The 15107-nt window shown below is 42.8% G+C and overlaps 1 protein-coding gene and 1 long non-coding RNA gene across 5 annotated transcripts in view; one reads left to right on the top strand and one right to left on the bottom strand.

Moving 5' to 3' along the window:
* The window catches only part of ATF3 (activating transcription factor 3), a 35033-nt gene that overhangs the window by 6983 nt on the left and 12943 nt on the right, over positions 1 to 15107 (top strand). For 2 of the 4 annotated variants that reach the window (XR_014154567.1, XM_081855073.1), the window contains exon 1: positions 13377 to 13523. The exons of 1 other annotated variant lie outside the window; for it this stretch is intronic. The gene's annotated coding sequence lies outside the window, so the exon portion shown is untranslated. Of the gene's footprint in view, positions 1 to 13289; positions 13524 to 15107 lie in introns of those variants that run through there. One more of the 4 variants, XM_081855075.1, reaches the window with a different exon arrangement.
* Positions 1264 to 14560, bottom strand: LOC309338169. Its single transcript, XR_014154781.1, has 2 exons — positions 14227 to 14560; positions 1264 to 2652 (listed from the first exon to the last, which is right to left on the bottom strand). It is a non-coding gene; the product is annotated as an uncharacterized lncRNA (long non-coding RNA).

Raw genomic sequence — 15107 nt, 5'->3', positions numbered from 1 at the left:
TGACACATTCCCTTCTTTCTACCTCTCTCTATATGTGTCTCATCACAAGCAAAGGGAACTGTTTAATAATCTAATGGGGGGGGGATAATCTGTGTTATTACCTCATTCTTAAGCGTTTAGCTCTGTTGTATTTTTGGGATGGAAGTCACATTTATTTAAATGAAGGAATAGCCCTACCCATGCCCCTCAAAAAAGGGCTGTGTAGAAAACATGGGGGGGGGGAGAGGAGAAAAGAGCTTGCAATTCAATCTTTGATCTTCAGATGTAGAACCCAACTCATGTTTGCTTTATTTTCCACACACACTTCTTTCATTCCTATCTGGACATGTTCATGGCAAAGCTATAAAACACCCAGGAAACTGAAAGTTAAGGCAGTCCATTTCCCTCTCCCAGCCTTTGAAACTGGAGGAAAAGGCAAGAGTCTTAGCTAAGTGAAATTTCAGGACACTCTTGATCCTCAATTTCCTGCCATCTTTTATGTTCTGTGTCAGATTATCACGTAACCACTATTGAAAGACACCCGCACTGTGTTGATAATATTGCTATAGTTATTTATGAAGGATATGGTGAAAGAAAATAATCGTAACAAATGCTCTTAAAAACTGCTCTTCTTTAGCAAATTATCTTTGAATTCTCCAAGAGCTAACTAGAACTGTCCTGCAGAATCTTTTTGCATCCTGCAAACTGGGCAAGTTGCACCCTCTCCTAGGACAGGAATACCCTTTATCGAAAGCATCTATGGCAGAGATGTCAAACTGATGTATATTTATACATATACAAGATACTTAAGCATATTTATTAGGGCTGTCAACTGCCTGAACTGATCACCTTCCATTAAACCAATTAATTTTTCAACTAGTTTTTCAAATAAATCTGCATATTACCAAAATATAGCAGATTTTCTGAGATCCTGATCAATGTAGATCAGGCATGGCCAAACTTGGCCCTCCAGCTGTTTTGGGACTACAATTCCCATCATCCCTGACCACTGGTCCTGTTAGCTAGGGATGATGGGAGTTGTAGTCCCAAAACAGCTGGAGGGCCATGTTTGGCCATGCCTGATGTAGATGATAACTCACAATTTCATAAGCGGTAGTCATTCTCAGAAGCAAAAGTAATTTTTAGTATTTTGTTTCACATCCTGTTATAATCACATACCAGAATCAAACTAGCCTTAAACGTTCCCCACCCAAAAAGTGTCCTCAATCTGCATTTGCAATTTGATTCATCATTTAAAGCTGTGCTTAGCATTTACATTTCCCAACAGGTTAAATGCTATTTATTTCCTGGATAGGCTTCTTTGTTGGATCTCTTTAGCAGGTATAATTAATATCAGTATAATCTGCGTTACACAAATATATGACTCTACCTCTTTCACAAGCCCATTAATATTTTTTTCTCCACATACTTAAGGATAGCATCTTTTATGTTCATTCATAATGTTTCTTTTTAAAAAACAAAACAAAACAGTTTGCTTCCCTTATAGTGCAATCCTATGCATGCCTACTCAGAAGAAAGTCCCACTCAGCTCAGCAGGGTTTACTCCCAGATAAATGTGTTGAATTTCAGAATATTACCTTCTTACATATCACACCCTGAAACTTCTGATTGCATTAGTACTTTTTAGCCAGTTGTTGACTGGATCACCCAATAGCGTACAACTGCTCTGAAGTTGTAATCGCAGTCCATTTTACTAATCCTACTGCTATGTAGATATCCAAAGTCCATGTGATAAAAAGTCTCTGGAAAGTTTCAGGGAAAGAACAAGGCTGTTCAGTTTGCCGCCTTCCTCTTGAAAACCAGAAAACCTCTTCCACAAACCCAGAGGATAATAACAGTTCAAACATTTCTATATAAATTTCAGGTTTCTGTAATAATTTCTTGGTTAACAACAATCTTACGTGCCCAGACACATAAAAGTAAATCCCACTGTGTCTGATGGGCCTTGCTTGCTTTTAGGAAAGTGTGCCAGGGACAGAAATTTATTGTAACCCAGAAGATGACAAAACAAGAAAGTTACTTCCCATTCAATCACTTTTGTTTGTATGAAAAAATAAACAAATGCACATTTGTTTCCCATTAAATACATTTTGGTCCAAATCTCATTCTGCAAGGTTTTATTGCAGGGTTATTGCACTGAAACTGAATGATCTTGTAGCTGGGAAAATGTGATGATTCCCACAGAAAACACATTAATGGTAATGATTATTATAATGCTAACATTTTGTACAAAGTGTATAGGAAGATGCCTTTGACTGAGTCACAACACTGATCCCACCTAGCCCAGCTTGTAGTGTCTCAAGGAAAGAAATTTCCCCAACCCTTGATCCTTTAATCCGAGATGCTAGTGCCCCATCCCTGCAAAGCTTCTCATGCTCTACTCCAAAACTTTGGATGTATGAAGGTGCCTTGTAATACCAAGACTGAGTTCACACATTCACTCTGCACTCATTGCATTTCCAGTGCTGGATTTTTAATCCGAATTCACGCGCGCACACATTATCCTAAATACATATGATATCCTGTACTTTCTTATAAAATACTACCGTCTATTGTGTTGTTTCTCAAATCACACTGACTGAAGTCCTTAAGCTGCTCCATATTCGTCTCTAGCCACAGTGTGAAAAAGACATCCCTGGCCTGTCAGCACACCTGGGGAGGATACAAAAACATAAATGAATCTAACACTGATGAAGCTGTGCTGATGTGAACAGCTAGTGGGGAAAGAGATGTAAAATTCACTGAGAAACATCAGCTTCACTGCATCCTAAGGTGGTAATGTGAACACACATTGGCCTATCCAGTCCAGCACTGTCTGCTGTGATTGGCAGGTCAGGGTCTCAGGCTTAACTCTTTCCCATTGGTTGCTACCTGATCCTTTTAATGCGAGATGCCAGGAATTGAACACGGACATAAATTGTGACACAGAGCTATATAGTACCTAGTTAATGACAAACTACACCATTTCCCATTATGTCCTTAAGTTTTGCAATAACCTTTAAACTGCTTTTGAAAATAACAAACCTTAGATCAGGGTGGCTAACCTCTGTCACCCTCCAGTTGTTGCTGAACTACAACTCCCATGCTGGGTGGGGTTCATGGGAGTATAGTTTGGCAACATCAGGAGGGCCACAGATTAGCCTGCCCTCCTTCAGATGTAAGTTCACTGTGCCTGAGAGCAAAGCTAATATACTTTTTTAAAGCAGTGAATAGATATTAACTGCACCATATTGTATTATCCCAGAAGAAGAGGCAGCAACAGCTCAGTGAAACAGTATAATCTTTACATGAGAGGTTCCCACTCCATGGACTGCTTGGAAATTGCTGAGGGTCTCAGTGAATCACTGAATAAACTTCCTTTGTTCTACAAAATAAAGCACCTAAATCGTTGCTCACATCTGTCTGTCTCAGGAGACAAATAACTCTAATTTTAATAACCATAGTGTTGCATTTCTAATACAGTGGACGTGCTCTTGGATTAAATACAAATACAAATAGAATATTTTCCCCCTTCTGTTCTGGCATAATTCTCAAAACCACTGCAGTATTATGAAAATCATGGAGGCCGCAGCTTTCTTAGCTTGTTTCATCATCTAGCCCTGGTTTAAAATGGCCTCGATTTCCATGGTGGGTAGGGAACCGCAATCAAGTACAGGCCCAACTACAGCTATTCTAGAATGTTCTACAACCTTGTTATAGATTACCTGAATGCGGCTCACGGACCAGAGTTTGAGAGCCTCTGCTTCACATGTATAATAAGATTGAAGATTTCTAGTTAAAAGAACTGAAGGTAGCAGGGCTGGATCTAGACATGTCAAAGAAGCAATTCAGTTAGACGTGTTGTAAACCCATACAGGGAAATCCGGTAGGGAAAGATGGGACTCCATAGCGCCATCTGGTGTCACAATGTTATCTTCCTCGTCTTTGGTGATCACTCGTAGCCGAGTAAGATTGTCTTCCATAAATATGGTCTTAACAGTGAGTCTGTAAGTGACTGTGGAGGCCAATTCTGGATCCACAAGTCCTTCCACAGTGAGGACATAGGTTTCCGGGTGGGAGTTGATCACGGTGTGGATTTGCCAAGCGTGCCTTCCTCTTAGCACGTTTCTCCCTTTCGTCCTGAGTTTGAGCATCTTCAAAGTCGATGACACCAGGGGCGCCGACTTATAAAAAATATTGGGGGGGGCCCATACCGACTTATAAAAAATATTGGGGGGGGCCCAAGACTTCCAAACCGCTGCTGCTGGGGGAACGAAAGGGGTGAGCCCCGGGCTGCCCCGACCTTAAGTGAACCTGTGAGGGTCCGCCCTTTGCGGCAGCCGATTGGCTGCCGCCGTGGGCGGTGAATATTAATGAGCTAGGGGGAATCCCCGCTTCTCGCGGGGCTGACACCAGCCCCGCGAGATTGTTGATGGGTCGAGAGCCCGCAACCCCACCCCCTCTCTAGATCGGGAGTGGCTTTGTTTTAACTCATTACTGAATGTATTTTAAAAGGTAACTATCGTCAAACAAGGAAAATAAAAAATACCAACATAATTTTGTGATTTTACAAAGCATAATATAACTAATAATTTTCTTAAATTATTGGGGGGGCAGAGCCCCCCCAAACGAATTTTTGAGGGGGCTCGGGCCCCCTCAGGCCCCATGGAGTCGGCGCCTATGGATGACACCTTTGGTAAAGGCTGTTCTCCAATTGGAACAGTCGCAGACCAGTGTTTTCCAGTTGTCTGTGTTTATGGTACATCTTTTTAGATTTGCCTTGAGAGAGTCTTTGAACCTTTTTTGTTGACCACCAGCATTACGCTTCCCATTTTAAAGTTTGGAATAGAGTTGTTGCTTTGGAAGACGATAATCGGGCATCTGCACAACATGACCAGTCCAACAAAGTTGACATTAAACAATCATTGCTTCAACACTGGTGATCTTTGCTTCGTTCAGTACACTGGCTAGTTCGCCTGTCTTCCCAAGTCATGTGTTAATTTTTTCGGAGACACTGTTGATGGAATCTTTTGAGGAGTTGGAGATGGTGTTTAGAAGTGGTCCATGTTTCACAAGCATACAGTAAGGTTGGTAGTACAATAGCTCACTCACTGGATCATCACCTTGTTGTGGTGAGTGGGCTTGCACGTCCTATGACCCTTGTGAGCAAAGCCGTCAGGAGTCTCGTACACAGTGTTATATCACATATGCAACACATATAAAACACTTTTTCTTTACCAATCTAGCTGAGTCCCAGGTCTCCACTTGAGGTTATGGGAAGTTGTTACCAGAGCAGAGAATACTGGGCTGTACTCAATATAAGGCAGGGGCATATGTGAATGAAAGGTGAAGGTCAAAGGATACAGTAGAAGCCCCAGTGAAATCAACGGAGAGCGTTCAACAGCAGTACTTGGCCAAAGTCTCCCAATCTCAACAACTAGATTAGGAACGTAAGAAAATGTGTGCTGGATCAAACCAAAGGTCCAGCATTCTCTAGTGGCCAACCTATGGGAGGTCCACAAGCAAGACTTGGGTGCAATGGCACTTGCCCCACGTGTAATTCCCAGTAGCTAGTATTCAGGAGTACACCAAGGGTGGCAGTAGAACATAGCTATTGTAGCTAGTAGGCACTGATAGCTTCATCCTCCACAAATCTGTCTGAGTGCTTCATGCTAAAGTGGTTTCAACATTTCAAGAACAACCCCAGCTTCTATTGTCTACAGGAATTGCATTCCTGAACATGTCACAATAGCCTTATCTTAAAACAGTTGGCATTTTTTAAAGGAAAAAAATTCACATTATTGTATAAATTATAGATAAATCTTACAACAGTATTTTGGGATATAATTGTGGCTACGAATAAATCAGTACGGTTTTAACAAAAGCATGTGCCTGGACATTATCTTGTACTTTGCTGTTCCCATGCACCACAAATAAAACCTGTTTCCTTGAAAACAATGGCTAATTAGTCTTCCTTCTTTGCTATGTATTATGGAAGTCAAAGTTGTATCTACCAGACCCCATGCAACTATTTCACTGTCGATGGTGAGTTCTTTTTGCCACAAACCAACAGTCTTATGCCACCTTAAATACACATTTATTACGGTCATAAACTTTCACAGACTAGATTCCACTTCTGATGGGGCACAACAGTTTATGCCAAAATAAATGTGATAGACTGCAATCCTAACCCATTACCTGGGATTAAGCCACACTGAATTCAACAGGACCTACTGCTGAATAGACATGGTTAGGATTTCAGCCTAAGTATTTAAGAATCCAGAAAACTCTTTGTTTTTGCTGCAGAAGACTAACACATCTAGCTCTCTGGATAGTTTTCCCTACTTCTGTGCAGCTGCTGTTTCTGTAGCTATAAAAACACAACAATAATTTCTAGGTCTTTTGGTTCTACCACATCTTTTTTCAAAAAACCTAAACAAAACTAGGATATTCTAGTGGGATCCTATATTGGATCATCCTATCAATGATCCAATAATAATTTCCAGTATTTTGACATTTTTGAACATTTCCCTGGAATCAACAAGGGGAAGGCCGTACCTTTGTTTCCTGTACCACCAGCAATTGTCCCAGGACTGATTAAATATATTTTATTGAAGCCTTTACAGAATAATACACCAATGGCGCTGAATCTCATCAAGCAAAGCTATACTTTTTGGCAACTCCAGAGCCCATCTGAGAGAGGATTGTTCAAATCCATTACCCATTTACCTTGATAGGCATGTTAGTCTTAAGACCCATAGCCACTCCAAGAAGTTGACTAGAAATATTACTTCTGGGTTAGTTCTAAACCCAGTTTTCATTTATGGGCTAATTCTAATCTTAAGGGGAGGAACTAGATTGTTTGACATCTGTTTCAATTTCAGCTTCTGTTTTCTTGTTACTCATTTAGGCAACAATATTTAAAGGAGAGAGGATGTCATGAGGTTTACCCGTATGATTAAACGGTGGCATTTCGTAGCATGTAGCTGCTGATCATTTGGGTGTTGTAATTGTTATTATTTATTCAATTTATTCATGGCTTGCCATGTGAAAAGTCTCTGGGCGATTTAAGAAGCTTCGAAAACACAAAGCACAAAATCAAAAAGGGGAAATGGAAGAAAACAGAACAATACAATGAGAACCACAGCAGAATCCCTAGAACAGCATTCTGTGGTTATACATTTATAATGCAAACTGATGCATATAATGCAGCTCCCCAGACTAAACTATACTGGGCCCTGTGATTAGCAGAGGAGACCCTATTAGTGGTCCCACACGTGGCTGTTGTCTGCTTGGTGTTGACTTTCCTGGTGGATCCCCATCTATCAAATGCCCACCTGGTGAGATCTGTCTCCCACACTACTGATTTTCAGGAGAAATTTAGAGACATTCCTTATTACCCAGACATTTGATGGCTGATAGATATTGGTCATGGCAACCTTGACATTAACAACCATGAGGTGTTTTTTTATTATTATTAAAAAAATATGTTTAGATAGTTTTTGTTTTTAAATGTTCTAGATGGTTTTACTTGTTTTAAATATGTTTTCCTTCAAGCTCTATTGTTTTGACATTTTCATGTTTGCCACCCTGGGCTCTTTTGGGAATAAAGGAAGGATACATCTAATAATAATATTAATATAATGTATGCTGTAGTCAGCGAGACTTGTTCCCCAATAAGTAGTTTTAGGAGTGCTGCCTTAGGAGTTCTTTTGATGTAATTTTAGGGGAAACATCCCGACAGTATGTTAATTACTAATTATCTTGAAAAATGGATGGGCAATTTTCATTGAATAAATAAAATAATAAAATAGTCAGTGTTCTCGTGGTACGTTTCTGTTCTATCACGTTTCATTTGGAAAGTATTTCCATTTTTTTTATAGAAACTATGGATAGTTGTTGTAAAGCTGCTAGTGTCACACTCTGTTGCCCCAATCTATCACTTCAGTATTGTAAACGTCAACCAAATGTTCCCACACTAAATTCAGGTTTTACTGGCATGATGCAGCAGGGCTGTTCTTACGTTTGGAGTGCTGCATTTTCATATGCTTCGTATCTATTTACCTCTAGGTAGGTACCTGTTATATATGTTTTCTTTTCATTTAATCTACAGCAGGAATGGCCAATTTCCTGCAGTCCAAGAGTCCAGAAGTTGCGGCAATCAGATCTCCTTATGGATAGTTAGGGTCTGCCTAATAAGATTGGCATCAAGAATTTCACAGGTAAGGAGCAAATGAACTCATTTGCAGGGGGAGGCAATGGAATAAATCTGCTTCTTAAAAGGTCCCTTGAAGCAGCAGATTTGCAGTGGTCATTCACATTTTGAATACTGGGACTGTGTCAGTCCAAAGGGGAAAAGAGAACCACAGAAAGCAAAGCCTTTGTTCTTATTTTTGGAACCACCTTCATTTTGGGTAAAACAACCATAGCTCAGGGGAAGAGAATACCATCTACATACACAAAACCCCTAGCATTTCCCAGTTGGAAAAGACTCCTGCTTGGAATTCCAGAGAGACTAGCAGTTCCCTATTTTCCCCATGGACTGCTTGAAAACTGCTGGGGGTCTTGGTAGATCACTTAATGATTTCCCTGCCTGCCGTAGTAATTGTAATATGCTGTGCTTAGATGCAGCATGGGTTTTTAATTGTCTTTTTATTGCTGATTTTGTTCCTTAAATATTGTATTGCAATTTGGATTCCGTAGAATCCGAATTGTAACACAGCTAAACACAGTACAAGAAATGAAAGCGATAAAAATGCAATTAAAAACCAATATGAGTATGTAATGTGATGGATGTTTCATATCCTGTCTTCCATCACAAAACAACAGATGTGCCACAGACCGCCTGAATGAAGCTTGTGGATCACCAGTGATCCACAAACTAACCTCTGCTGTAGGCACTACTATAAAACAGCTTGGATGTTCCTACATAGAGCTCTTCAAGGAAAGTAATACTTTGGTGGAAAGTTTACATACGTTAATCAACAGAAGGAAGTGGAATAAAAAGTATCATATCATCATGCAGAACTGTTTTATATCAATATTCAGGATGTCTAGCCCAGTATGGAGAATCTACTACTTTGACTGGCAACAGCTCTTCAAGATGGAAGGCACTGAGGTCTTCTTAAGTTCTGCTGTCCATTTATGTTCTCTCTACCCATGATATACCGTACTTGATTCCCTCCAGCGGTTTGGGTTTGTGGTCTGAGAAATAGGTATCTACTGTTTATTTTGTTTAAGCAGATCTTCGTTATACATAATATTTGCTTAGGGTTTTTTTAAATCATACTGGCTCAAGCGGAACGACAGAAACTTTGTGCAACTGAGCTTCTGGCACCATCATACTTTTTTGCAGGTTGACCACAAATGGGTTTATTCCGAAATGAAGTCTCACAGAAGTTTGTAGGAAATAGGTTTTAGATAAGATATGCACAGAGCTGCAGCCTTGGGCAGCACAATTACTTGCATGCAAATTCTGTGAAAATCAATGGGAAACTTCCAACTAGATCCAGCTTAAAACTGTGAGTATTTTTCCACGGCTGAAATATATTGTCCAAGTGTGGAGTTCAGGTTCCATTTGGGATATTAGAAAAGAGAACTGGCACACAAATCTTGGTTATCTTCCATTGGCTAATTTACTGTTAATAGATGAGTGTGCAGATTGTTTATTTCCCCAGATCACACAGAATTGAAAGACAACTTCTCAGCTTTATCTAATGCAAAAGGTAAAGCTAAAGGTCCCCTCACCATTAGGTCCAGTTGCAGACGACTCTGGGGTTGCGGCGCTCATCTCACTTTACTGGCGAAGGGAGCCAGCATACAGCTTCCAGGTCATGTGGCCAGCATGACTAAGCCGCTTCTGGCGAACCAGAGCAGCGCACGGAAACGCTGTTTACCTTCCTGCTGGAGCGGTACCTATTTATCTACTTACACTCTGACGTGCTTTTGAACTGCAGGTGGGCAGGAGCAGGGACCGAGCAACGGGAGCTCACCCCGAAGCGGGGATTCGAACCACCGACCTAATTTTTTAAAAAAACACTTCTGATAGTAGCTAAAACCCCTGCTGGTTAATATACTAAAAGTGTGAGAAGTGCAACAACAACAACAAAATATGTTTCTGTCTTACCTGCCTGACAAAGAAAGTTCTAGTTGTCTGATGTCAGTACAAAATTTGACACACAAAATATGCCATCTTTCCTGTTTACTATTTATTTTCTAGGAGGAACTTTGCAACAAGCAGTTATTCCAAGCCACTTTTAAGCTTCTTAATAGGCATAACTGGTCCAAACTAAAAGTTGTTCATGTAAAAAATAAAACCAAAATTCTCAAACCCTCTTATTAGATTTATGGGAGCTGTAACCAGCCATAAAGCTAAAAAAACACTAGCAGCTCATGTAAATAAATAAAATTCTGGTGCTTATTTTCCTCCCTTGCCCCCTTCAGTTCTAGCTAATATGCATTCCACAGCATATTTTAAAAATAAAATACGGAAAATGCAAAACTGATTTAAGTGCTATTTGTAAAAATGGCCTTAGATTTGAGGATTAGGCTGTATATGGCACAGCCACGCCAGACAGTTCTAGAATCAGTTGTCAAGGCATCTCTGAGATTTCAGTAGGGTTTTCTACCCCATATATGTGATACAACAAGCTCTTTGAGTCTACCTTTATGTGTATGCACCTGTAAATGTTGCTAGTGGAGTTTTTACTGTTTTAAATTCCATGTAGATTTTAAGTCATGCAGATTTCAAATTCTCCTTACAAAGGTTCTCAGTCCCCAAGTGCTCTCTGGGTCAGGTGCAAAAATCTATATAAGCAAGCAAACCCCAGGGGGTTCTCATAAAATCAAATAATTGATTTTCCAATCCCTGCAATGCAGAAATCTACTAGATATAGAATTTACTTGGACATGTTGAGTTGGGTTCAGATTTAGCCATGCTTAGAGAAGGCCCATGAATTCAATGGGAGTAAGGTTAGTTTAAGTGTCACTGATTTCATCTGCTTGAAGCATTTTACATTAAGTTTTAAGGGGCAGAGTGTTATGCTCCTAAAGTTGGGAATACTGTATATGTGTGCTCCGTCTAACTTGAGTTTTCCAACCTCTCATAAGTAGAAAATAGCCATCATCTTCTGTTTCGAGAGATCCTAAGCAGGCTTACTCGGAAGTTGCGCTGAAGTCAACAGATCAGGCTTGCCAGTCAGTGCCTAGAGACTGGCGCATGTCTGCCTCGCAATACTCAGCCACGCAGCGCCCACAGTCCTTTCCGGAGTGGACATCGTGGGTTTATTTCATTTGGCACAAGTCACGTTAGACGCCTGCACGTGCGCGCGCCTTTTTTCTTTTGCATCCTGACGGAAATGCGTCAAAGCAGGCGCCTCCCGGCAGTCTACATCCTTTTTATTCTCCTTATGCACGGGGAAGCGTGGGGGACACGCAAGAAACCTTGACGGAAGGAGGATGCAAAAGCAGCCCTTCTTCCTTCGCCCTCGATTGCAATCGCCCTTTGCCTAGAAATTCGGGTGGGAAGCTATTTGCGATGGGGTGGGGGGATCACCACATCGCCTGCATTCAGACGAATCTGCCCCGAGTCGAGAGACGCCCCCCCCCCCAGCTCAAAGAATAGCAAAGCGTCATTTGAAACAGTCCCAGAGGAGCGGAGTTCGAGGAGGAACTTTTATTTTATTCTTCTTCTCCCATCACAAGCGTGGAAAAATGGTTTCCCCTTTGCAAAATAATTGACCTTCCTGCATTGCAGGTTGTTGGAATAGATAACCCTCGGGATCCTAGGATTCCAATGAATCCTGAGCACACACGCTTAGAACTTCTTCGGCGCGAACGATAGGATCAGGCTGCGTGATTATCCTTCACCGCATCCCCCAAAGGCAAGTTTATTTGGATTCGGAACAGAAATCCAGTTGATCGCGACAGAACCTTCCAAAGTGGAATCGCAAATAAGATAGGATCAGAACATTACCATTTAAAAAATAAAATAAAATGAGGGGGAATGACGGATGTCTACAATATGCTAAGATAAGCACAAACAACTCTAGTAGAAAATTTAGGGCGGCAATAGTGTGTGCGCGGGGGCGGCGGGGAAGGAGAGATGTTCCTCGATGACTTTAGAGTCTTTTTTTTGCCGTAAAGCGGGCAGGCGGGATTTATGTCTATGTGGTATGTTCGATTCAGTTATCCCACTGACCCCAATTTCTCGGCTGTCTTTTCTCGTGCGGTTTCGGTCCATTTGAGAGAGGGAGAGGAACGCTCTTTTTTGAGAGGGGCCGGGTCGCCCAAAAGTTTTCAACGATCGCTGGGGATTCTGGATTTAAGGTTTTCACGCTCTCCCGAGAGATATATTGCGCGGGCGCGAAATCGGGGGATTGGGACGCGACGGGACACACGCGGCTGTTCATTAAAGGGAAAAAAAACCGAAAAATCACAGAAATGGGGGGTTGGGGACGTTGTCGGCGGATCTCGCGAGGTAGGCGCGGATACACCCGATCCCACACAAAAAAACCACACACAGTCTAGACACAAATCTCAAAGGAGGGGACAGATCTCCCCCCCCCTCCTTTAGCTACACAAAATGGCAAGGCATCATCCGCAAAGTTCCAATCAGATCCTCATTAGAAAGAGAAGGGAATGATGATGATGATGATGATGATGATGATAATAATAATAATAATAATAATAATAATAATAATTTATTATTTATACCCCGCCCATCTGGCTGAGTTTCCCCAGCCACTCTGGGCGGCTCCCAATCAAGTGTTACAAACAGTACAGCATTAAAATTTAAAAACTTCCCTAAACAGGAAAGTGGAGAAAACAAAAAAACACGCGCCCCCCCATCGTACCCTCCTGTCCCTCCTTCCTAATCGCCTCTCCTTTGCCCGGCCCCGTTTTGCTGCGGGATGCCAGCGATCTGGAGTCATGCGCTGGCTTGGGCACCATTGGCTCATGGAGGGATCATGCCGCCGCGAAGGGTGTTCCCACCTGGCCCGCCGCCCGGGCAAGGCGCGCGCTCCGCCTGCCTCTTAAGGAACGCGCCCGGGAAAGCGTCGCCCCGCGCCCCGCCTCCTCCTCCTCCCTCCTGGTGTGTGTGTGTGCGGGGGGGGGGGGAGTCCTTGCATCACCGGGGAGCCCCGCCCCCTCGCCAGCCTGGGCCCCGCCCCCTGCCTCCTCCAGATCTTGCTGAAGGATCTATTAATAGCATGACATCAGCGCGCGAGCGGCGGCCAGAGTAAATACCAGCGCTGCCCGCCGGGCTATATAAAGGGGGTGATGCAACCTCGCGGGGAGCCAGAGACGCGGAGAGGCGCTTGGAGCGAAGGAGCCGCGGCTGCCACTACTACCACTCCCGCTCCTGCTGTCCAGCGCCACCCGTCCCGCCTCGAAGGACAACCCCACTCCACGCACCCCGCCCGAGATTTTTATTTTATTCCTTAAACTCTCACCTGAGAGTCTTCCCTCTCTTCTCTTCCACCCTCCGACTCTTCGAAACTGGGAAGGAAAAGACGACTCGAAGGAGGAGAGGTGAGGAACAGGTAAGGGAGCGAGACACCGGAGGAAGGGGAAGGCAATCGCGGAGAGAAACCGGGACGAGGAGATCTGGGATCTCTCACCCGCTCACTCAGGTGTTGTCTTCACTGTGGGTTTTTTTTTGGGGGGGGGGTTGGTCTGTGGTAGGCTCGAGGGGAACGCGCGTCTTTCGGTACGTGCGTATCCGTCCCGTTTCAGGTCTCGGAACTTTTTCAATCAAATCGAGTGTTGAGTAGGTGAGATTTCTTGAGTTGAGTTAGTGAGGTGAGGGAGTCAGAAGTGAAATCGTTCACGTTTCTTTTTCTTTCTTTTTAAAAGTGAGGCTAACTGAAAGTAAAAGTTCATTCATCCGAACAAAGTGTTTGACCGATCTTTCTCGAGCGCTCTCTTTCGCGTAAGCAACAGAAACTTGCCTGTTTCCTCCTCGGGCGCTCCAATCTTAAAAGTTTGGGCGACCGCACAGTGGTTTTCATTGATGCTGCTGCTGTTTGTTTCTTTTGACGGAAAGAAACGGCAAGGGAAAGTGTGGGGGGGGGGCAGTTCTGTTTAATCCCAAGATCGTATATTTCCAACTGCGTAAAAACTACGCGTGGAGAGGTTTTTGCGGCGGTTTTTCCAGGTCATCGCCAGCTTTTTAATTTCCCAGAACACTTTCGGGAGAAAAACAGCAACTTATAAGTGATAATAATCAAATGATGATCACTTAACGGTAAGTTGTGGGATGGCGAGAGTTGGCGGAAAAGATTCGAAAGCTTAACTTTTTTTACGATGTGGCAATGCCTCCAGCCGCCAGTCGGTGGCGCACGGCGTGGTAGCGAGAGCGCTCCGCCGCTTTGTATAGGATGCTCCCTGCTCGATCTGTCAGATTTGTTTTTTACTCTCCGGCGTCGAGTTATCAGAGGAACCTGTAAAAATAGGAATGCAGGCGGTTTTATGCAGATCAGGCTTGCAGGGATCGATAGGAGTGTTTCAAAACTTCAGTATGTTTGGGACTTTGGAGTGTTAAACGTTTGTTTAGTGGAACTGCTAATTCCAGAATCCATAGGAGGGAACTATCTTTATTAGGCCAAACAAAATGCCACAAAATAATGTGCAAGCTTTCGAGTTCTCCAGAACTCTTCACTGGGCTAGATTAAGCAAAGCAGGGATGGTTCTGCCATCTAGCCTGATGAGGAGTTCTGGAGAACTTTAAAGTTTGCACAGTGTTTTGTGACATTTTTGATTGGCGTAATGTAATAAATGGTCCTAATACAGATTTTTTCCCTTATAAGCCAATACAGCTACCTTTCCTTTAAGTGTAGATGAATATGGCTGGTTCCAGATGAAGTACTGTAATCTTCATGCAGATAGAGGCAGAACGTTAACATTTTCGTGGTTTATTTGCATGAAGCTGGGTGAATGCAGGACTTGCTGCAGCCTGTGCATGTTTACTTGGAAGTAAGTCTCAGCAAGTTATATGGAGTTTACTCCCAAAGGAGGTCTGTAGCATTGGCACCATGAAGCCCAGTCCTACTTCTGCTTAATTTGGAAGCCCCCAGTGTTAGAGGATTGACCAGCCTCAGCTAGAAGTCGGGCATTTAGCTTCGCTG

This window comes from Podarcis erhardii (genome assembly GCF_964252035.2).
Source record: "Podarcis erhardii genome assembly, chromosome: 3".
Taxonomy (NCBI): domain Eukaryota; kingdom Metazoa; phylum Chordata; class Lepidosauria; order Squamata; family Lacertidae; genus Podarcis; species Podarcis erhardii.
This window is presented reverse-complemented; position numbering and strand designations above follow the sequence as displayed.